General features: G+C 33.3%; 1 long non-coding RNA gene across 1 annotated transcript in view; it reads right to left on the bottom strand.

Annotated features, from left to right (window-relative positions):
• LOC309867661 overlaps positions 1-25,236 on the bottom strand; it is a 743,341-nt gene that overhangs the window by 44,365 nt on the left and 673,740 nt on the right. The window lies entirely within an intron of this gene.

Raw genomic sequence — 25,236 nt, 5'->3', positions numbered from 1 at the left:
TCCAGAATTGCTGTTCTTCTCTTCGATCTGCCGATGGATTTTCAGGTGTTTGCAATTTTTAGATAAGCTATCTAGCTGATCTCCGTCTAGCTGAAGCAGTCTCAGCTTGCTACTTCTCTGCCATCTTGACCCCTTTTGGCTCATTTTTAATCAGGATTTTCCCCCATTGTTGAGTTTTAAGGGGTCTTTGTGTATTTTTTATTAACAGTCCTTTGCCAGATGTGTATTTTGCAAATTTTTTTTCATAGTCTGTGCTTTGCCTTTTTATTCTCTTGGCATTGTGTTTCACAGAGTAGACATTTTTAAATTCAGTGCTTGTGCTTTTGTAGCTAAAGTTATTGCCAAAACCAAGGTCATTTAAATTTCCTTCTATATTTCCTTCTACATGTTTCATGTTTAGGTTTATAATCTGATCTGAGTTAATTTTTGTGAAGAGTGTATGATATCTGCCTGGATTTATTTTATTTTATTATTTTATTTTATTTTTATTTTATATTTTTACATTTAGCTTCACCATTACTCCAGAACCATTTGTTTAAAAGATTGTATTTTGCTCTCTGGTATTGCTTTTACTTTTATATTATATATAAAATATAATTGATAATATATATTCTGTTCCTTTAATCTAGTCTTTCTGTGATATTACAATATCTTGCTTACAATTATTATGGTAAACTTTTTTTAAGATTTTATTTATTTATTTGACAGAGAGAGAGATCACAAATAGGCAGAGACACAGACAGAGAGAGAGATGAGGAGAGGCAGGCTCCCTGCTGAGCAGAGAGCCCAATGCAGGACTCGATCCCAGGCCCCTGGGATCATGACCTGAGCCGAAGGCAGAGGCTTAACCCACTGAGCCACCCAGGCGCCCCATCGTTATGGTAAACTTTGAAGTCAGTCCTCAGACTTTGTTCTCCTTCAACACTATGTTGACTATTGTGAGTCTTTGCCTCTCCATATAAACTTTAAAATAAGTTTGTTAATATAAAAAAAAAATAACTTGCTGGAATGCATTAATTGTATGGATAAACTTGGAAACCAGTGATCTCTTGAGCTTAGCAAGTGATAGAACATGGACATCAGTTGTCACAGTGGTGCCTCTGGCAGAACCTATTGCAAATCCCTAGGCAAAATGAGACCTCAAGGATCTGAGAGAATGTCTAAGAAGTACTTGATACATCCCTTGAGTATGGTTTATTGAAGTGTCCACCTGTCTGAAAGCTGGGGAATCTAAAAAAGAGACGTAAAATTAGTTATGATAAAAGATATCAACAAACATTAATAAATTTTGTAAAACTAATTGTCATGGCTCATATACAATATGACCAACAGAGGGACCATCAGAAGGAAAGCATCAGTTATGTTATTGTAAATTTTTTATTCAAAATAAAGCAATGTGAGGGGAAGATACAATGAGAAAATTACCATTTTTAAGTGGTAAACTTCTTACAAAATGGAATAGATTTTATATTCTAAGAAGTATATTGAAAAGTAAAACATTAAAAAATGAAATTTTAATTTAAAAAATTATGTAATTTTAAAAAAAGGTTAAAGTAGCAGAACCATTTTTCTTATAACTGGAAAATACATTGTATATATATATCTATCAAAAATAACTTGTCGTGGGGGCGCCTGGGTGGCTCAGTGGGTTAAAGCCTCTGCCTTTGGCTCAGGTCATGATCCCAGGATCCTGGGATCGAGTCCCACATTGGGCTCTCAGCTCAGCAGGGAGCCTGCTTCCTCCTATCTCCCTGCCTGACTCTGCCTACTTGTGATCTCTGTCAAATAAATAAATAAAATCTTTTATAAAAAATTTTAAAAAATAACTTGTCATGTCTGGAATCAGGAGCATATGGAAAAAAATAATATCTGAGGACAATACTTCTGCCATGTTTTGTGCCTTGTTAATATTATTAAACAGTCAGGCAACTTTTAGCTTTATTGAAATACCTGCTAAGATACCAGCAGTGACTTTTGGAGCCCTATGACTATAAAAATTAATTGCAAATATTCAAAATGTTTACTATGGTGTCACTATTTAGGGCCACCACCAAGTATGTTTCAGAAGTAAGCATAACTGTTACTCTTCCGTAAGGCAAAAGGGCATGCTTTCAGGAGTTCCATCTGCTGTACCAGGAGGTGAATCAGGTAATGATTTTTGTCTATAAAATAATTCAGTTTTCAATCTAAAATTCCTCATTCCACCTTATAATAATAAAAAGTAGGAGGAGACTAAAACAAACAAACAACTACAACTACAAAAACCAGCTTTTCCTTTAGTGGAAAAGTAAATATAACCTTATGAGTAGCCTGAAATTTATTTTTAAATATTTTTAAGATAAACGTTTTTGTTAGAAAACCATATATTTTATATTACTAAGAAATAACAGGCGAAGTTTTATTAACTTCTAAAAAGTCTAGTCACTTTTATTTATCTATGAACTCATCTCTTTATGAAGTAGAACATGATCACATCTATTGTATCTACCCGTTTGTTATTTGTTATTTGATGTTTGCTATTTCCTTCCTTAATTTTTACAATATTTGATACATAATAGTATCTTTAAGTCCATCTATGGTTTAACAGAATTTGTTTGAACTTCATAAAAATGTACCATACTTTTTGTACTGTCCTTGTTTTACTTCTCTATTAACTTTCCAAGATTTATTCACTTTAGAGTGTATAGCTATCGTTTATTTTTATTCCTCCATAATGCTATGTTTACAAATTTGTATTTATCTGTACTTTTAAAAATATCTTAATTATATACCATTTCTCATCTCACGTAACACTCATGTTACTTCTGCACTTAATAGATATTATGTAACTGAAAACCACAACTCAGCAACAATATAACACCATTTTTCTAAATTAAATGGCTTACCAGAATTCTTTAATTCTATCCTTTATTTGTATTAGATGACCCTTTATTCTGGTATTTGGCATTGTTCATATGGAGGAAAGCTTATAGGTTGATATTCCATAAATAGAAGGATTTATTATGATTGATTAATTATTTTCATTTAGAACGCATAGAATATGGTTGATTTAATATTTCTATCTTACTCTCTGCCTGGAACATAGTGCTATCTATGTAATAGCCACTAAAATATTAAGTTAATTACCTAGACTTTAAACTGCATATTAATAGGAATAACATACAGAATTCTTCTCGGATTGGGACACCTGGGTGGCTCAGTCAGTTAAATGCCTGAGCCTTTAGCTCAGGTCATGATCTTAGGGTCCTGGGACTGAGTTCTGCAACAGATTCCCTGCTTAGCCGGAAGTTTGCTTCTCCCTCACCCTGCTGCTTCCCCTGCTTGTGTTCTCTCTCACTCTCTCTTACAAATAAATAAAATTTAAAAAACAAATTCTTCTCAGATAGCTAATATAGAATATCATCTTTGTATTCATCAAAGGGAAAGTGCCATATGATAATGAAATTCAGACCACTTCAAATTCATTTTTTAACCAGTAAGAAAGTACTGAAAACAAGCTAAAAATGTGTTCAATGAATTAAAGAAATAGATTGATTTTCAATATCTTAATGTTTCTAAAATAAATTGCAAGATTTTTATACTAGATATCAGGGTAAATATTCATTATACAAGGATATTCTAAAAATAAACCTGAGGACAATACTTGCCATGTTTTGTGCCTTGTTAATACGAGTGCCTTGACAAAAACGAGTTTGACAAAGTCAGTTTGGGTAAAACTTACAACAGCTACCACCTGAAACTCTTGTTCTTTAATTTAATTATTTTAATTTACAAAAATACAGAAATAATATATCAGAGTAAGTATATTGATAGCTTTGAAAGTATGTGCTGGTTGTGCACTGTTTACTATTTAAAGGGGAACAGAATATGTGATGCTTATGGTGTGACTATATTAAAATTCAACAAGTTCAGAAGCATACAAGGAATAGAATAAAGACAAAAGATGACCCCTACTTATCCTAAAGATAGACAATGGGATATATGTGCTAGTTGGGGAGAGAATCCAGTCAGTACATGGAGGATGTGGTAGTGGAAAAAAAAAAAAAAAGACACAACGTTTTGGTTGAAACTTTAGCACTATATTTAACAAAGTGAAATTGTGTGTTAATAGCCTTGAATAAAATCCAAAAAATATTTTCAATTCATTGAAGATTATTTAGGAAACACTTGAAAAATACAACTTGATAAGGATTCCAATAAAAGATTCATAAGCAATATTAAGTTTCAGAATTTTCAGTATATTTTCCCTAAAAAGCCATTTGATTAAAATTAAAAAGAATCCTATTTTCCTGCCACTTAAATAAGAGTAAATTATTGGGTTTTGTAATAAGTCAATAAAATAAAGTAACATATCTTTAGAAAACAGACATGCACACTGATTTAAAAATAATAGTGCTTAATCTGTTCAGCAAACATTTGTAAAATTCCTTGCCAACAACTAGCTCTGGAGTTCTGCTAGGTGAGTAAGGCCATGTATGTTACTGCTCAGAGTACTGATGCGAAGCAATTGTCCCCTTCACATCCATTTTTTGCTGTTGATATGTCATGCTATGTTGTTTAGAGATCCATAGATGGCCCTACATGAAGGCTTTTTTGTGTGTGTATATGGGTGACTGTTATTTAACTTTCAAATAAGATGGCTCCTGATTTACAATGATTCAACTTATGATATATTTTGCAGTGATGTGAAATTGAAAGTGATTCAGTAGAAACTGTACTTTGAATTTTGAATTTGGGTCTTTATATGGGCCAGTGACATGTGGTTATGGTGCCGTCTTGTGATGCTGGGCAGGGGCAGTGAGCCACAGCTCCCAGTCAGCTACAGGATGACAGGGGTGAACACTTGATATACTTAGAACCATTCTATATATAACCATTCTTCTTTTTTTTAGTGTAATATTTAATAAATTGCATGTGATATTTGATACTTTGTTATAAAATAGGCTTTGCTTAAGATGATTTTGCCCCAATGCAGGCAAATGTAAGTGTTCTGAGTATGTTTAAATAAGGTTAAGGTAAGCTATGATATTTGATAGTTTAGGGGTATTAAATGCATTTTCAATTTTTTATGTGTTTCTCTGTACATAGCCCCCTTGTAAGCTGAGGAACATCTCTATATGAATATGTAGCCTTGGTATGGCTTACATATTATTGGCATGAAACATCTAGAACAGTACGTGTGCCATATAATTGTCTACAACATCAAACAAGTTTCTTGAAAACTTGTGCCAAAGGGGTTATATCTTTAAGGATTCTTATTTCAGAAGGGTTCTCTCTTTTCAGAAGTTAAGTGAAAATCTGACCAAACTAAACATTTTTCCATTTTCCTTAGTGAGCAAAGAGAGCTAAAATCTATCTGCCATTTTCAACACTGTACTCAATGATTGTAATTCTAATTTAAGAACAGATTATTTATATCAAAACCACATGTTGGCCTAATCTTATACAATATTCATAATTCTCACTCAGAGCCTTGTATACTTTTATTTGTTGAGTCTATATGGTACTACGGACATTCATCTTTTTTGACCTCATAGCTTCATATATGTCTATACTTTTGAAAATATATGCATCATAGTTCCATTGTAAAATGTCTGGGTTATAAAATGTGCTATGCTATCAAAATGGTAATAAGAACATACAAATGACCTGATGTAATGAACTGGACCAGATTGCCGGATATCACATTTCATACCAGAAAGATTCAGTGGTAAGTTTTAAAATGGCCAGCTATACTGCGACTGAATTATAACTCATTTAACTTCTTTCTTTGTGTACAGTATTATACATTAGTCAGTGTTATAGTAAATAAGTACTTTGGACAGATGTAAATATGCTGTAATAAAAATTTTTTTCTTCTTTCTTTTAGTCCTTTTAACTTGTAAAATTAGCCACAAATACCATGCCTCCCCCAAAATAATTTGCAATCCAAATTTATCTCTAAATAAATTTATTGCACAGAAAAAATATATATATATAAATACACATTTACAGTAGACATGTTCAAAAATAGTTACACAACAACAGGGCCTTAAATGTAAGCAGTATAGTTGTTTTGTTTTGTTTTGTTTTTTCTTTAAAAAAAAAGAGGTTATGTGAAATATTGGAATTTTATTTCCAGGCCTAGTATTTCAAGACAGTTAACTACACTTATGGTGTCAACAGCCTCTTGTTGGCAGTATGATTATATTGGCTCTATGGAATAACAGCAAGAATTTACCATTGCTTCTTTCTTTTATGACACACACAGAAAAAGGAATTGACACATTTGCTCAAGACCAACCAGAATCATTTTAACCTATCAAAATTGATGGGAGGCCTTCACTGCCAAAGTCACTGCTGGGTTTTCACAATTCATTGCAGACAATCTGCTACTCCCATTATGATAAAGGAGAGAAGAGTCATAATCAGGGAAGAAAGCTAGATTAATACTTGTAATTATCATTGAATTATTTAGCCTGCTATAGGATTATTATTATTAGTGTCATTTGATGATTTTCTCTCATTTTATTAAACACAACTATGAGTAATTATCCTATCTAATATTTCTCTGTATTGGCTGACTAGCTAGCAAACATTCATGAAAATATGCATTAGCCACACATATAAAATGCTGCATTATGATGCTGTTGAATCAGAACATACAACTACCTGATCCTGTAGCTCTTTGAGGATTTGCAAATCAACTAATTATATGTTTCTTGGATTCTTCCCATACAATTAGAAAATTTATAAGAGAGTCCATAAACATTATTAGTTTTACCATTTTAAACCAGCAATCACACTTTGATTTTTCCAACAAAAGTAGAAATATAAACACACACATTTGTATCAGTTTTCTGTTAGTCTGTCCGGACTTCAAAATCCTATTCCTCAAGATAATGCCACCAAATTCTAGAGTAAACAAAAAATTAGATGGCACCTGAACACTCGGTTTAATATTCTCAAAAGGACTATGCAACTTATTTCTTACATTATGACATTGTTTTACAAAGATCCACACTTTTATAATGCTAGTATATTTAATAATCAATAAAGTCAATTAATCATGATTAAAAATCAAACATTAAAATGTCTACTTATTGCTTTTGCCCCCTCCATTTGGAACTTATCTATAGCCTGATAATTCAAAGGTCCCTATGTTTATGAAAATCTGGACAGAAATAGCTCTAAGATCCCATTCAGAACTTGATATTAATCTAAGTCTTTTGGCTCCATTTATCCTGAGAGCAAAGGGTAGGACAAAGGATTTGAGTACTGTTAGTTTATCTGGGAGATTATCCAAGGTAGAAAAGAATGGGAAAGTGAGACAGTGAAGAAGCAACTTTGTCAAAAAGGTATATTGTTGATATAATTGTTGTGGATAGAAAATGAAGGCTTGCTTTTACTGAAAGTTCCTGAAAAACTTCTTTAAGTTGTCCTCATGAAGACCTGAAAACTGACAATTTTATCTATGGCTCTTATTTCCACTTCACTGAGAGCTGTCCTCAGAGGACATTAACTCTCCTACACTTTTGGGTTGTGTTAGAGGCATTCTAAAATAAGAGATAGAACATGAGATGCTATCAGTGTTAAGTAACTGTAATTTCCCATGGAACTATCCACCACAGGTGTGGCTATAATCAGGTGTTGGGCCTTGATATCAGAGGTATTTGAGGCAGTATCATTTTAGGTTAATCACTATATCTGAAATTTCCAAAAACTTCAACTGATGAAACTTTGATTACAAATCTATAAATATAACAATAAATCTACTGTATTCAAATTATTTTTCATAGAAATTCACAGACAAAGCATCAATTGATTAATATTTAAATGTTACAAAATACTGAACTGAAAGAATTTGGTCATATAACAACGTGTAAAAAGTAGAACTTAGGTTTAGGTTAGAACTCAGGATGCATTTGAGACTCAGTTAAGAAATTGAATGGAGGGACGCCTGGGTGGCTCAGTGGGTTAAGCCACTGTCTTCGGCTCGGTCATGATCCCAGGGTCCTGGGATCGAGCCCCAAATCGGGCTCTCTGCTCAGCAGGGAGCCTGCTTTCACCTCTCTCTCTGCCTGCCTCTCTGCCTGCTTGTCATCTCTCTCTGCCAAATAAATTTAAAAAAATCTTAAAAAAAAAGAAATTGAATGGATGTCTGACTATCTTATACGTTTGCTAAAAATCAGTGACTTTGTGTTCACGTGTGGCTATGCAGGAATTTTTAACTTTCTCTAAGAAGTTATTAGATTTGATTATATAATGGCAGTAAAGGATGGGGAAACGCAAAGTACAAACCCCATAAAGACAAAGACACAGAGTATGAGAAAAGAGTAATAGATAAGAAGTATCAATGCATTTGAGGAAAATGGGAATTGAAATACACAATGATTGTTGATTTTTTTTAGATGGAGAAAACAAAACTAGCTTGCAAGAAGGAAATAACAGAAGACATGTTGTATTGTGATACAGAATCCTGGAAAAGGCAGTAACGTGGAATAAAGGAGTAGGGAGAACATCTCAGGTCATTTGGATAGGAAGGAGTTAGGAGATAATTGCTTGATACATTTTATATGGCCCACTTAAACGCACAGATTTCTCTTCTTTAATTTATATGGAGAACAGGGTGTCCTTTCTCTTCCCTCTCAGAGCGCCAGAGGTGTACTCTTTCAGACTGAAAACCTGAAAAGCTCAGGAATCAGTTGCTTAAGCACAGCTGAGAGGACATATTTCAATTAAGATTTACATTTTGCTGTCTGTAGTAGAATGTCAAAAGTGGTTTAACCATATTTTTTCATTTAACAAGAAGACTACAGAGAGTGTTTTCTGGTGTTGGTTCAGAGTCTTAAGAAAGTCAAGTGAACTATCTTAGAGGTTTTCATGGCTTTTTATTCACGGTTGCACAAATTGCTGTTGGAGTTCTCACTATTAAGCCCACATTTCTGGCAGAAAGATAGAGGTAAAAGAGAATGATATCTTGTAAGGCTGATACTTTGTCATATGGTTACAATGTACCTAGAAAAGAGACAATAAAATATTTGATGTTGTTTTAAGTTTCCTTGTTGTCAATCCCTCAGCCCTTTCTGATATGAAAGGAAAAAGTAGATGGATATTGACCTGGCAACTATCAACACCTGTCAGTCTCTCTTGGATAACCAATATCTCTATAATCTCTTCTTCCCAGTAAAAAAAATAAAATATATTTATAACCCACACTGTGCCATCTCAAGTTACTGCACCAAGATAAAATTACAATGATTTTCAGTCGTTCCAAATGGACAGAATACCCTTCCTTATGATATCATGTCTTATAAGATAGATAATTGGCTTGCTACCAATATACCCAGATGTGACTGTGGAAGAGACAGAAAAAAAATAATAATATTTATACATTCCTTGTGTTGACCCTGTTTACACAGATGCATTAGTATTAGAAAAGGTTGGTTTGGGACATTGGAATGAATTTTCTTAATGGGTCTGTTTGTAATTGGGTTGGAGGAAATTTTTAATTTCTACAAAAATTATTAGAATTCTATCTTATTCTCTTTTGTTAATTTTCACATGTTAACAAAGCCAACGTTTTTGACTAGCAGACAAGATCTTAAATCCTAAAAAAACTCAATTTTTTCCTTTTTTTTTTTAAAGTTTGAGAGCCTCATGTTCTTTCTTGCTGCTTTAAATACAACTCAAAAAAAGGAGCAAAATGGGGCAGTAAGACCAGAATTTTTATTTTATTTTATTTATCTTATTTTTAATTAAAAAAAATAAAGATTGTATTTATTTGAGAGAGAGAGAGAGCATGAGTGGGGCAGGGTGAGGTTGCTGCAGAGAGAGACTGATAAGTATACTCCCTAATGAGCAGGAAGCCTGATATGGGGCTCGATCCCAGGATCCTGACTGAGATCATGACCAGAGACAAAGGCAGATACATGTGCAGAAGCCCGATATGGGGCTCGATCCCAGGATCCTGACTGAGATTATGACCAGAGACAAAGGCAGATACATGTGCAAAATCCCTTTTTTCGGGGAAACAATACTTTACAAGAGATGTTTGAAAAAGTACTGGGGAATCAACTTTAATCGGAGATACAAAAATTTAATTGACTTTTGTAAAGCTACAGGGATCCAAATGATGGGAATCCAGGCCCGTTTAGGTTGTGGACCACAGAGTATTCTTCTCTGAAATATTTTATTTTCTTCCATGTCTACTAACTCCAGTCCAAGTTCACTGATCTCTTTTTAGATAGTGCAAAACATGGCAAAGAATACCAAACAAGTGCCCAATATTCTACATTTATTATATCATTTCTAACCACCAAGGCTGGTTCTGTGAACGAACATAGTTATGCTAAAGTGTGTTTTGTTCTCCAAGAAATTAAATGCATGATTATCACACAATTATAAAATACTTGTGTCAAGAATTTTTATTCAAAAATTAATAAGAGAAGCAGATATTAAAACTAGTTCACATGGTAATTTGGGATATAAGCAGAGTTGTGCAGCAGAAGTTCTCTGGGCCCATAATTTGGGTTATAGAATTTATGTTTTTCTAATGAAAAATCATTAACTTGCATTATTGTTAACAAGAATCTTGTGCATTACCATCAGTTTTCTACATTATAACCTCTTGCTCTACAGTTTGTAAATAACTTTGTCAATAGCAAGCTAATAAACAGTGTGACTCCAATGGATTGAGATAATCTCCAGAGTTTCTGCTACATAATGCCCAGCACGCCATTGAAAGGACACCTAAGAATTTATTTTGCCCAAAAATTTGATCATTTTTTCCACTGTCCTTACCTGTTTTCCAAACCTAGTCCTTTTGCTTCACCTTTCAGTCTACGGACAACCCTGTATTTGACTGACTTGTTAATTCTGGGAATGTTTTGTAGATTAATTTGCTTGCCAGAGGTGGTTCCTCTAATTGATGTCTAAGAACCCTAATTAGTTAAGAAAACTGTTTTTTAACATTTTCATTGCTATTTATTTTTATTATTATTATTATTATTGCTAATATCTCTATTATAAATAATTCACAAGGGCATCTTTCTGACAAAAGACAAAGAGCTGCTACTAGTAGAAAAAGTACATTTGACTCTGTCAGTGAAAATGGTAAAGGGATTTGAGAAAATAAGGCAAAGCACTGGAATTATGTTTTAAAACTTTAAATATTATAGACACATTTACTTAATTTCTAATACTGTTGTTGCTTATAATTAAATAAGACGTTGTCCATGAACCACGCATTACAGCAAATATATTGTTTATACAGATTAAATTTTCATCAAAAGAGACGCCTGGGTGGCTCAGTTGGTTAGCAGCTGCCTTTGGCTCAGGTCATGATCCCAGCGTCCTGGGATCGAGTCCCGCATCAGTCTCCTTGCTCGGCCAGGAGCCTGCTTCTCCCTTTGCCTCTGCCTGCCATTCTGTCTGCCTGTGCTTGCTCTCTCGCCCACTCTCTCTGATAGATAAATAAAATCTTAAAATAAATAAATAAATAGATAGATAATAGACAAAGCAAAATAAAAGCAGATTATGAAAATAAATATAAAGATTTTGAAATGAAAACAAGTTCAAAATAAAATAGAGAAGGCCTACACAGCTAAAAGTTCATTCAGAAAATCTACTAATAAAGAAGTCAGTATGACACAATGTTAAGATATCAAAAGATTTGAGCATGTACTTTACAGAAAGGGTAATCCAAATGGCCACTCATATATAAAAACTGTTTATCTTTATTATGAATCTGGAATTAAATTAAATTAAATTAAATTTAAATTAAAACTCTAAGCAATAGAATGGCATACTATTACACACTTGCCATATTGGGCAACAGGAAAAATGTCTTGCAAGAATGTGAAAGAATGAAAGTGCCCATAATAAATACATTTGAGGTAAGTTGGACAATATTTAGAAAACTTAAAATAAAAAAATAATTTGGCCCATTCCTAGAAATACAATATGGAACTAAATGAATATTTTCACCAGTATATGCAAACAGATGATTATAGTTATTTCATTCATAACGGCAGATCAGTAGTGGTATATTTGCACAATGTTACATTAAATAAGAGAGAATATTAACAAACTGGGAGGAGGGGCTAGGTTGTTATCATAAAGAGATCTTCTATGGTGCTGATTTTGTTCTATTTCTCAAAATCTTGAAGTTAAAAAAGTTTTCAAATTTATATCTAGATAGATAGGTAGATAGATAGATAGATGATAGATAGACAGATATCCCAGAAGCTTCAATGCTAGGCTAAGACCAGGCTTTAAACGGCTTTTCTATACTCTACTAAATACTTTAAACCATTCATTATATCATAGCTCAGTGTTCAAATCTCCATTTGTTTCCTCAGTTTCCTAATATTTATCTTAAGGTGACCTGATCTAGACTTTTGATCACCTTTGTCTAAATATTTCTATTTTAAGAAAGTCCTTTTTAACACTCAGAGACTAAAACTTAGAAAAATACTCTGTTATCTCACTAGAATGGAAAAATATATAGTTACCCATTAACTAATGATATCCATGTCTACATTAGATCCATGACATTTTTAATTCTTGGGAGCTTTTGGTTAAATGAATTTTTTAAGCTTCCTTTAAATGAAGCTTTAAGCCATCACCACATGAATAAAATTAAAGAACTAAATGAAAACAAGCCATGTATTTACAGAGGAATAGAATGTGCAGTGGAAAGAGTACAATTCTGAAATCATAAAGCCTAAATTAGTGTGATGCATCTTTACTATCCATGTAATCATAAACCAGTTATCTAAATGTGTTAGCCTCAGTTTTATCACCCATGAAATGGTGATGATAATACTTATTATGCAGAGTTGTTGTGTGGATGTAATGAAGCATGGAGCATGAGAGTCTCATATTCCATGCTAAAATGATAGCTATTTTTATACTTATAATAATTCTAATAATAGTAGTTAAATTATTCAAAATGTTAATATTCATTTATATTGAGGCATTGTATTGACTATTCATAGACACATTTACCAAAATAAATTTCATTTTACTTTACCCCCTCTGAGGATATATATTCCATAATTCAATATGAATCTCACTATGAATAATAATTATCAGAATAAATATGCTGATTTTTCTTCGATATTTTTAGGGAAGCATTCTTTACTGTTGAACATAAAGAAACTTAAGCAAGTCTGTCTTATTCAAAATTTGCATGCTGCTTTCTTATGAAACTAGATTATAGAGTTCTATGAAATAAATTCATGCAGTTAAGACATTTATGTTTGGAAAACTGGGTGGTCAGTTTAGTATTTCAAAAGAAGATTTTAAATTTAAACCTTAAAACTGAGCTCTTTCAGCCTTATTTATAGACCATCCTGCATGCTTCATAAGTATTCCTTCATTGTAAACTAAGTAATAGTTTTTGTCACAGTGTATATAACTAAAATGGATTTTATATTCTATTATTTCAGTTAGTTGCAGTTTCTACTTCCTTACTTCCTTTTTTGAAAAATAGATTAATTCTACAAAAAGTTTTTTCTAGCTTTATTGAAAAATAATCGACATATTATAATTTGTAAATTTAAGAAATAATTTCTTATAACATTGCAAACTTTTAACATTGTGTAAATTTTGTACAATTTGATAAATTGGTATACATCTGTATTGCAATATAATCTACATAAAAATGTTAATACATCTACTATCTCATATAGTTGCCACTGTTTTTTATGCATGTATCGTAAGGAATTTTAAGATCTACTCTCTTAGCAACTTTTATGTATATAGGACAGTAGAGATAAACTTCAGAGGTCTTGTGGGTTTTGTTCCAGACCACCTCAATAAAGCGATTATCTCAATAAACTAAGTCAAATTATTACTATTATTATTTTTGGTTTCCCCGTGCATATAAAAAATTATGTTTCCCAGTGCATATAAAAAATAAACACTATACTGTACTGTTCAAAAGCATTATGTCTTTAAAGAAAAACAATGTATATACCTTAAGTAAAATAGTTCTGAGTTTTCAGTGGGTCATAATTACTGATCACAGATCACCACAACAAATACAATAATAATGAAAAAACTTGAAATATTGCAAGAATTACCAACATGTGACAGAGAGACACAAAATGAACAAATGTTGTTAGAAAAATGGTGGCAGCAGACCTATTTTATACAAGATTGCTATAAACTTTCAACTTGTAAGAATGTGATATATGCAAAGTTTAATAAAGGGAATCACAATAAAAAAGTATGTATATATTATTAACTATGATCATCATGCTGTACATTAGATCCCCAGAACTTTTTCATATTATAGTTGCAAGTTTGTACCCTTTGACCACCTTACTCCACCCCAGGTTCACCCCTTGTCAACTCAACTCAACTAAGCTTCCATTAGTTTGCCTTTTCTTCAGATTCTGTATGTAAGGGATATCATAATACATAAATTTTAAAAAATATATAAAATCTTTGAAATATTTCACTTAGTATAATACCTTCAAGATCCATCCATGCTATTGTAAATGGCAGTATTTCTTAATTTTTCATGGTTAAGTAGTATTCCATAGTATATATTTACCATATTTATTTTATTCATTCATCCATTAATGGATACTGAAGTTATTTCCATCCCTTGCTTAGAGTTAATAATTTTATAATGAACATAAGAGTGCAGATATGACTTCGAATAGTGACTTTGTTTCCTTTAGATATATACCTAGAAGTGGGATTACTGAATCATATGGTAATTTTACTTTTAATAATATGAATAATATCCATACTGTTTTCCATACAAATTTATATCCCTATCACAGTGCATAAGTTCCCCATTTTCCCCAATATTTACCAAAATTTGTTAGTTTTAATTTTTTTGGTAGTATATATTCTAATAGGTATTAATAGACGTAAATAACAACAACAACATAATGGCTTTGCCCTGAGTTTTTACATTGAGCACTTTTTAATACTCCTGTTGGTCATTTATATACTTTTTGGGAAAAAAAGTCTATTGAAATCCTTTTGCTATTTTTTAAATTATATATTTTTTCTATTTGTATCTGTTGGTTATTAACCTCTTTTCAGATATAAGATTTGTAAGTATTTTCTTCCATTCTGTGGATTGTGTTTTCATTCTCTCTCTCTCTCTCTCTCTCTCTCTCTCTCTCTTTTTTGGCAATGCAGAAACTTTAGTTTGATTTAATACCATTTATTTATTTTTGCTTTTTTTGCTTGTGTTTTTGGTCTAGTATCCAAAAAACTATTGGCAAGACCTATGTCAAGGAGAATTTTTCCTATGTTTTCCTTTAGGAAATTTAGTTTCATGCATCACATTTAAGTCTTTAATCTACTTCAAGTTAAGATTTATGAGTGATATAAGGTTCCAGTTTCATACTCTTTTATGTGACTATTCAGTTTTAAATATCATTTATTGAACAGACTATCTTTACCCATTACATATGTTGGCCCCTGTCAAATATTAGGTGACTGTATGAAAGGATTTATTTCTGGACACTCAATTCTGTTCTACTTGTTTATTGGTCTGTTTTTATGCCAGTATACTTTACTGTTTTGAGCAAGAGGGCTTTGTAGTATAGTTTCAAATCAAGAAGTGTAATTTCTCTTCTTCATTCTTTCTCAGAACTGCTTTGATTATTTGTTGTCTTTTATGGTCTCATATAAATTTTAGGATTCTTTACTTACTTCTGTAAGAAACAATATTGGATTTTTTAAAAAAAGATTATTTATTTATTTATTTGACAGAGAGAGAGATGACAAGCAGGCAGAGAGGCAGGCAGAGAGAGAGGAGGAAGCAGGCTCCCTGCTGAGCAGAGAGCCTGATGCGGAGCTCGATCCCAGGACCTTAGGATCATGACCTGAGCTGAAGGCAGCGGCTTAACCCACTGAGCCACCCAGGCGCCCCTAACATTGGATTTTTGATAGGAATTGAATTTACAGATGGTTTTCAGTAGTATGGACATTTTAACAATGTTAATTCTTACCTTTCATAAATATGGGCTATCTTTCCATTTGTGTCTCCTTCAATTTCTTTATCAATGTCATAGTTTATGGGGTACAGATCTTTCATCTATTTAGTTAAATCTTTTCCTAAGTATTTTATTATTTTTGATGCTATTGTGAATTAGATTGTTTTCTTTATTTTTTCAGATAGTTCATCATTAGAGTGTTAAAATGCTCCTGTCTTGTGCTTACTTTGGCAGCACATATACTAAAATTGGAATGATGCAGAGAAGATTAGCGTGATCACTGAACAAGGATGACATGAAAAACTGGGAAGCATTCCATATTAAACAAAACAAAACAAAACAAAATTCTTGTCTTTTATATATTGATCTTGTATTTGGCAGCTTTACTAAATTTGTTTATTCAAATTTTTTTGTGAAGATTTTAGAATTTTTTTACATGTAAGTTCATGTCATCCAAAAAAAGAAAATTTTTCTTCTTCCTTTTTTTTTTTTTTTGGAGTCTTTTATTTCTTTGTGCTCCTTGTTTCTCTGGCTAGGACATCCAGTACTATGTCAAATGAGAGTAGTGAAAGTGGACACACTTGTCTTGTTTCTGATCTTTAAGGGGAAAACTTTCAAACTTTTTTGATTGAATATGAGATTAGCTCTGGGCTTGCAATATGTGTTTTTTTAATGGATTTTTTAAATTATTTTTTAATTTTTTTATAAACATAATGTGTTTTTATCCCTAGGGGTACAGGTCTATGAATCACCAGGTTTACACATTTCACAGCACTCACTATAGCACATACCTTCCCCAATGTCCATACCCCCACCATCCTCTCCCAACACACCTCCCCCCAGCAACCCTCAGTCTGTTTTGTGAGATTCAGTCTTTTATGGTTTGTCTCCCTTCCAATCCCATCTTCTTTTATTTTTCTTTTCGTACCCACCAAACCGCCTATATTGCATCTCCACTTCATCATATCAGGGAGATCATATGATAGTTGTCTTTCTCAGATTGATTTATTTCGCCAAGCATAATACCCTCTAGTTCCATCCACGTCATCACAAATAGCAGGATTTCATTTCTTTTGATGGCTGCATAGTAGTCCATTGTACATATATACCACATCTTATTTATTGATTCATCTGTTGAAGGACATTTAGGTTCTTTCCATAGTTTAACTATTGTGGACATTGCTGCTATAAACATTTGGGTGCATGTGCGACTTCAGAATGCCACGTTTGTATCATTAGGGTATATACCCAGTAATACAATCACTGGGTCATAGGGTAGTTCTATTTTCAGCTTTTTGAGGAACCTCCATGCTGTTTTCCAGAGTGATTGCACCAGCTTGCATTCCCACGTACAGTGTAGGAGGGTTCCCCTTTCTCCACATCCTCGCCAGCATCGGTCATTGACTGACTTGTTCATTTTAGCCATTCTGAAAGTTGTGAGGTGGTATCTCATTCTGGTTTTGATTTGTATTTCCCTGATGTCGAGTGATGTGGAGCATTTTTTCATGTGTCTGTTGGCCATTTGGATGTATTCTTTGCAGAAATGTCTGTTCATGTCCTCTGCCCATTTCTTCATTGGATTATTTGTTCTTAGGGTGTTGAGTTTGATAAGCTCTTTACAGATTTGGACACTGGCCCTTTATCTGGTATGTCATTTGCAAATATCTTCTCCCGTTCTGTCAGTTATCTTTTGGCTTTGTTAACTGTTTCCTTTGCCGTGCAAAAGCTTTTTGATCTGATGAAATCCCAGTAGTTCATTTTTGCCCTTGCTTCCCTTGCCTTTGGCGATGTTCCTAGGAAGAAGTTACTGCTGCTGAGGTCAAAGAGGTTGCTACCTGTTCTCTCCTCAAGGATTTTGATGGATTCCTTTCTCACATTATGCTTCTTCATCCATTTCCAGTCTATTTTCATGTATGGCATAAGGAAATGGTCCAATTTCATTTTTCTGCATGTGGCTGTTCAATTTCCCCAACACCATTTGTTGAAGAGGCTGTCTTTTTTCCTTTGGACATTCTTTCCTGCTTTGTCGAAGATTAGTTGACCATAGAGTTGAGGGTCTATTTCTGGGCTCTCTATTCTGTTCCATTGATCTATGTCTGTTTTTGTGACAGTTCCCTACTATCTTGATGATGACAACTTTGTAATGAGCTTGAAGTCTGGAATTGTGATGCCAACAACTTTGGCTTTCTTTTTCAATATTCCTCTGGCTATTCGAGGTATTTTCTGGTTCCATATAAATTTTAGGATTATTGTCCCATTTCTTTGAAAAAAATGGATGGGATTTTGATAGGGATTGCATTAAATGTGTAGATTGCTTTAGGTAGCATAGACATTTTCACAATATTTGTTCTTCCAATACAGGAGCATGGAACATTTTTCCATTTCTTTGTGTCTTCTTCATTTTCCTTCATGAGTACTTTAGAGTTTTCTGCGTATAGATTCTTTGTCTCTTTGGTTAGGTTTATTCCTAGGTATCTTAGGGTTTTGGGTACAATTGTAAATGGGGTTCACTCCTTAATTTCTATTTCTTCTGTCTTGTTGGTATAAAAAAATGCAACCAATTTCTGTGCATTGATTTTATATCCTGACACTTTACAGAATTCCTATACAAGTTATAGCAGATTTGGAGTGGAGTCCTTTAAGTTTTCCACATACAGTATCATATCATCTGCAAACAGTGATAGTTTGACTTCTCTTTTGCCAATTTGGCAAAATTTGGATGCCTTTAATTTCTTTTTGTTGTCTGATTGCTGAGGCTAGGACTTCTAGTACGATGTTGAATAGCAGTGGTGATAACGGACATCCCTGCCGTGTTCCTGACCTCAGCGGGAAAGTATTCAGTTTTTCTCCATTGAGAATGGTATTTGCAGTGCGTTTTTCATAGATGGCTTTGATAATATGGATAATATGTGCCCTCTATCCCTACACCTTGAAGAGTTTTAATCAGGAAGGGATACTGCACTTTGTCAAATGCTTTTTCAGCATCTATGGAGAGTATCATGTGGTTCATGTTCTTTCTTTTATTAATGTGTTGTATCACATTGATTGATTTGCAGATGTTGAGCCAACCTTGTATCCCTGGAATAAATCCCACTTGGTCGTGGTGAATAATCCTTTTAATGTACTGTTGAATCCTATTGGCTAGTATTTTGGTGAGAATTTTTGCATCTGTGTTCATCAAGGATATTGGTCTGTAGTTCTCTTTTTTGATGGGCTCCTTGTCTGTTTTTGGGATCGAAGTGATTATGGCCTCAGAAAAAGAGTTTGGAAGTTTTCCTTCCATTTCTATTTTTTTGCAACAGTTTCAGGAGAATAGGAATTAATTCTTCTTTAAATGTTTGGTAGAATTCCCCTGGGAAGCCATCTGACCTGGGGCTTTTGTTTGTTTGGAGATTTTTGATGACTGTTTCTATCTCCGTACTGGTGATGGGTCTGTTCAGGTTTTCTATTTCTTCCTGGTTCAGTTGTGGTAGTTTATATGTCTCTAGGAATGTATCCATTTCTTCCAGATTGTTGAATTTGTTGGTGTAGAGTTGCTCATAGTATGTTCTTATAATTGTTTGTATTTCTTTGGTGTTTGTTGTGATCTCTCCTCTTTCAAACATGATTTTATTTATTTGGGTCCTTTCTCTTTTCTTTTTGATAAGTCTGGAAAGGGGTTTATCAATCTTATTAATTCTTTTAAAGAACCACCTCCTAGGTTCGTGGATTTGTTCTATTGTTTTTTTTGTTGTTGGTGGTGGTGGTTGTGTTTTGGTTTGGTTTGGTTTTTTTTTTTTTTGTTTCTATTTCATTGATGTCTGCTCTGATCTTTATTATTCCTCTTCTCCTGCTGGGTTTAGGCTTTCTTTGTTGTTCTATCTCCAACTCCTTTAGGTGTAGGGTTATGTTGTGTATTTGAGATCTTTCTTGTTTCTTGAGAAAGGCTCGTACAGCTTTATATTTTCCTCTCAGGACTGCCTTTGCTGTATCCCACAGATTTTGAACACTTTTGTTTTCATTATCATTTGTTTCCATGAATTTTTTCAGTTCTTCTTTAATTTCCTGGTTGACCAATTCATTTTTTTAGAAGGATGCTGTTTAGTCTCCATGTATTTGTGTTCTTTCCAAATTTCCTCTTGTGATTGAGTTCTATTTTCAGAGCATTGTGGTCTGAGAATATGCAGGGGATGATCCCAATCTTTTGATAATGGTTGAGATCTGATTTATGACCCAGGATGTGGTCTATTCTGGAGAATGTTCCATGTGCACTAGAGAAGAATGTGTATTCTGTTATTTTGGGATGGAATGTGTTGAATATACCTGTGATGTCCATCTTGTCCAGTGTGTCATTTAAGGCCTTTTTCCTTGTGTATCTGTTGCTTGGATGATCTGTCCATTTCAATGAGGAGCGTGTTAAATTCCCCTACTATTATTTTATTATTGTCAATGTGTTTCTTTGATTTTGTTATTAATTGGTTTATATAGTTGGCTGCTCCCATGTTAAGGACATAGATATTTAAAATTGTTAGGTCTTCTTGTTGGACAGACACTTTGAGTATGATATAGTGTCCTTCCTCATCTCTTATTATAGTCTTTGGCTTAAAATCTAATTGATCTGATATAAGGATTGCCACCCCAGCTTTCTTCTGATGTCCATTAGCATGGTAAATTGTTTTCCACCCCCTCTCTTTAAATCTGTGGGTGTCTTCGGGTCTATGATGAGTTTCTTGGGCAGCATATTGACGGGTTTTGCTTTTTATCCATTGTGATACCCTGTGTCTTTTGATTGGTGCATTTAGGCCATTTACATTCAGGGTAACTATTGAGAGATATGAATTTAGTGGCATTGTACTGCTTATAATGTGACTGTTACTGTATATTTTTTCTGTTCCTTTCTGATCTACTACTATTAGGCTCTCTCTTTGCTTAGAGGACCCCTTTTAATATTTCCTGGAGAGTTGGTTTGGTGCTTGCAAATTCTTTCAGCTTTTGTTTGTCCTGGTAGCTTTTTAATCTCTCCTTCTATTTTTAATGATAGCCTAGCTTGATATAGTATTCTTGGCTGCATGTTTTTCTCACTTAACACTCTGAATATATCATGCCAGTTCTTTCTGGCCTGCCAGGTCTCTGTGGATAAGTCTGCTGCCAATCAAATGTTTTTACTCTTGTACAATACAGACTTCTTTTCCCAGGGTGCTTTCAGAATTTTCCCTTTGTCGTTAACAGTTGTAAATTTTACTATCAGGTTACGGGGTGTGGACCTATTTTTATTGATTTTGAGGGTCATTCTTTGCATCTCCTGGATTTTGATGATTGTTCCCTTTGCCATATTAGGGAAATTCTCTACAAAAATTCTCTCCAATATACCTTCTGCTCCCCTCTCTCTTTCTTCTGCTTCTGGGATCCCAATTATTTTAATGTTGTGTCATCTTATGGTTTCACTTTTCTCTCAAATTCTCTCCTCGTGGTCCAGTATTTGTTTGTCTCTCTTTTGCTCAGCTTCTTTATTCTCCATCATTTGGTCTTCTATATCACTAATTCTTTTGCCTCATTTATCCTAGCAGTAAGAACTTCCATTTTTTTATTGCACCTCATTAATAGCTCTTTTGATTTCAACTTGGTTAGATTTTAGTTCTTTTATTTCTCCAGAAAGGGATTTTATCTCTCTGGAGAGGGTTTCTCTAATATCTTCCATGCCTTTTTCGAGGCGAGCTAGAACCTTGAGAGTTGTCATTCTGAACTCTAGTTCTGTCATATTACCAATGTCTGTTTTGATTAGGTCCCTAGCCTTTGGTACTGCCTCTTGTTCTTTTTCTTGTGGTGAGTTTTTCCACCTTGTCATTTTGAGCAGATAAGAATATATAAAGGAGCAAATAAAATGCTAAAAGGGTGTTAAAGACCCCGGGAAAATGTGCTTTAACCAAATCAGAAGAGACTCCAAGTTGTGGGAGAAAAAAAGGGGATAAAAAAGAAGTTCGAGGGGAAAAAAAGAAAACAAGAAAAAAATATTAAAAAAGAAAAAAAAATATATATATACATACACTAGACTTGTGATTAGAATTGGGTCACTCACTTAATTATGGGGGTATTTTGGTCTCTTAGAAGAAACTACCTCCCAAGATTTTAAAGGATGAAAAACATATAAGGGTAGGCACAATGAAGAGATGGAATAAACCTATAAAAATGAGGAAAAAAATTTAATTTCTAAAAAATAAGTGATAGAGCAAGTTGTTTGGGACAATAATGAAAAATAAACTGGAGAGAATTTGCTTAGGCTGGACACTAGAACAATCCTGGAGCTAGATTAAGGGTATATTTTGATCTATTCGGAGAAGTTATACCCCAAATTTTTTAGAAGAAAAACCCTATGTGTAAAAAAATATATATAGTTAGATACAATGGAGGATAAAATATGACTATAATTTTAGAATTATTTGTTCTATTTCTTTTAAAAAGATTGATGGTACTTTGATAGGAATTGCATTAAATGTGTAGATTGCTTTAGGTAACATAGACATTTTCACAATATTTATTCTTCCAATCCATGAGCATGGACATTTTTCCATTTCTTTGTGTCTTCCTCAATTTCTTTCATGAGTACTTTATAGCTTTCTGCGTATAGATACTATGCCTCTTTGGTTAGGTTTATTCCTAGGTATCTTATGTTTTGGGGTGCAATTGTAAATGGGATTGACTGGTTAATTTCTCTTTCTTCTGTCTCATCGTTGGTGTAGAGAAATGCAACTGATTTCTGTGCATTGATTTTATATCCTGACACTTTACTGAATTCCTGTACAAGTTCTAGCAGTTTTGGAGTGGAGTCTTTTGGGTTTTCCACATATAGTATCATATCATCTGCCTTTCTATGTCTTCCAACTGGATGATTCCATTCACTTACAGTTAAAGTAATTATTGATAGGTAAGGACTTAATTTGCTGTGTTTTTAAGAGGTAAACAACTTCAGACAATCCCGTCACCACAACATAGCAATGAATAGAAATCATACATGCTCTGTAATGGACATACGGATGAGATAGAAGGGGATGGGTGTTAATATATGCAGAATCTTTATTAATTACATTGTAAAACATAATATGGAAAAACAGAATACAATTTTAGAAATACGCAGGTCACCATCATTGTTTTATTTTTGTATGTGTAGATAAGGAGTTTAGTAAACAATCCATGACTATTCAACTTCTTATATTTTGAAAATTTTAGCAAAAGTAACAAACCTAGCAACTAGAAAATTGTATCTATCGGCAAAATACAGCTTTGACTGCATGGTAGAGGAAAAGCAAAACAAAATAAGTAAGAAAAGTTTAACATTTCACAAGAGATTTATTTTTATTTTTTTATTTATTATTTTTTATTTTTCATTTATTATTTACTTTTATTTTCTACTTTATTTTAATGGAAATGTCATGACCATAACACAAGAGCAGAATTAAACCAACATGAGAAATTATTTTTTCATAAGTTATAATAAACTAGCTTGGTGATTAATTCAAAAATTATATTATGAACTTCAGTGTTCTTGCAGTAAGTATCACTTCATAAACAAATGAGTCAGTAGTCATAAACTAATGATGATTCTAAATGTTATTTAGAGAGACTTTCTGTTCTTAATATATTTCAAATATTCTACACAGGGCAAAGTGGATCCAAGTAATCTGTAGGCAAAATAAGATTTTAGAGAAGTATATATTTCCAACAGTATTTATAAAATATTACCTTAATGTAAGGCATCATTCTGGACTTTGTGGATAACATACAAAGGAGTAAGAAGTGGCCCTTCCAGAAACATATACAATATCAAGGTTTAACATGAAGCAGCATGTCTTCTCTAAGTAAAAAAACATTGTACCAACTGACTTTACTGAAACTTTATATTTATTGCTCTCATTTTAGGTCATATTGTCCTTCTGCATGCAGGCTGCTATAACAGACATGATATAGACTGAATAGCTTATAAAGAACAGGAATTTATTTCTCACAGTTCTAGAACTGAGAAGTTCAAGATTAAGGAATGGGCAGATCCAGGAAGAGCCCACTTCCTCATAGTTGGCTATCTTCTCACTGTAAACGTACATGATGAATGAAGCAAGAGAACTCTCTGGGGTCTCCTTTAAAAGGACTGTAATCCGACTTATGACCTAATCACCTCCCAAAGGCCCCTATGTTTTAATACTATCACTTCCAGAGTTAGATTTCATAATATGATTTTGGGAGACACAAACATTCACAACATAGTATATATAAACAAAAAAAGACACAAAAACAACAAACAACAAAAATTATTTTAACTACCTATTATTTTCAACTATATAAAATTTTAATTGTTTCTATATAATATTAAATAACTCATTTGAGTGATTCACTTATATCCAATGCATCTGAGTGCAATTAAATTTGCTTACCCAATATATCCAGCAGCATATTTCCTCAGACTATCCCATTCCCCACCTTACAGGATTTACCACAATTAGAAGATAGGGATAGAGGATAGATAGATAGATGTATACATAAACACACTTGTACATACACATATGCATATTTTTTCCTGTTAATGATACTCATGCAAATAAAATTTAAGCTCAAGGAAACCTGTCTTGTTTTTTACTTAATATCCAGTTTTTAGTCAACATCCAAAAACAAATAATCCAATAAAAACATGGATAGAAGACATGAACGAGTGTTTCCCCAAAGAACACATTCAAATGTTCAGTAGATACATGAAAAGATGTCCATCATCATGTATCATCAGAAAATTGCAAAGCAAAACTAGAAAGAGATACCACCTCACACCTGTCAGAATGGCTAAAATCAACACTACAAGAAACAAAAGGTGTTGGAGAGGATGTGGAAAAGTAACACTTGTGGGGGTGTCTGAGTGGATCAGTGGGTTAAGCCTCTTCCTTCAGCTCAGGTCATGATCTCAGGATCCTGGGATCAAGTCCCACATTGGGCTCTCTGCCAGGCGGGGAGCCTGATCCATCCTCTCTCTCTCTACTTGTGATCTCTCTCTGTCAAATGAATAAAATCTTTAAAAAAAAGAAAAGAAAAAGTCACAATTGTGAACTTTTGGTGGTAATGCAAACTGATACAGCCATGCTGGAAAACAGTATGGAATTTCCATAAAATTTAAAAATAGAAGTCCTTTGTGATCCAACAATCCTGTTGGTGTTTATTTACCCAATGAATATAAGAAAACTTATTCAAAGTGATACCAGCACCCCTATGTTTATAGCAGCATTTTTTATAAAGCGAAGATATGGAAAGACCCCAAGTATTCATCAATTGA

The sequence above is a fragment of the Mustela nivalis genome (assembly GCF_964662115.1).
Source record: "Mustela nivalis genome assembly, chromosome: 6".
Classification (NCBI taxonomy): domain Eukaryota; kingdom Metazoa; phylum Chordata; class Mammalia; order Carnivora; family Mustelidae; genus Mustela; species Mustela nivalis.
The sequence above is the reverse complement of the archived record's forward strand: the minus strand, read 5'-3'. Positions and strand labels throughout refer to the sequence as shown.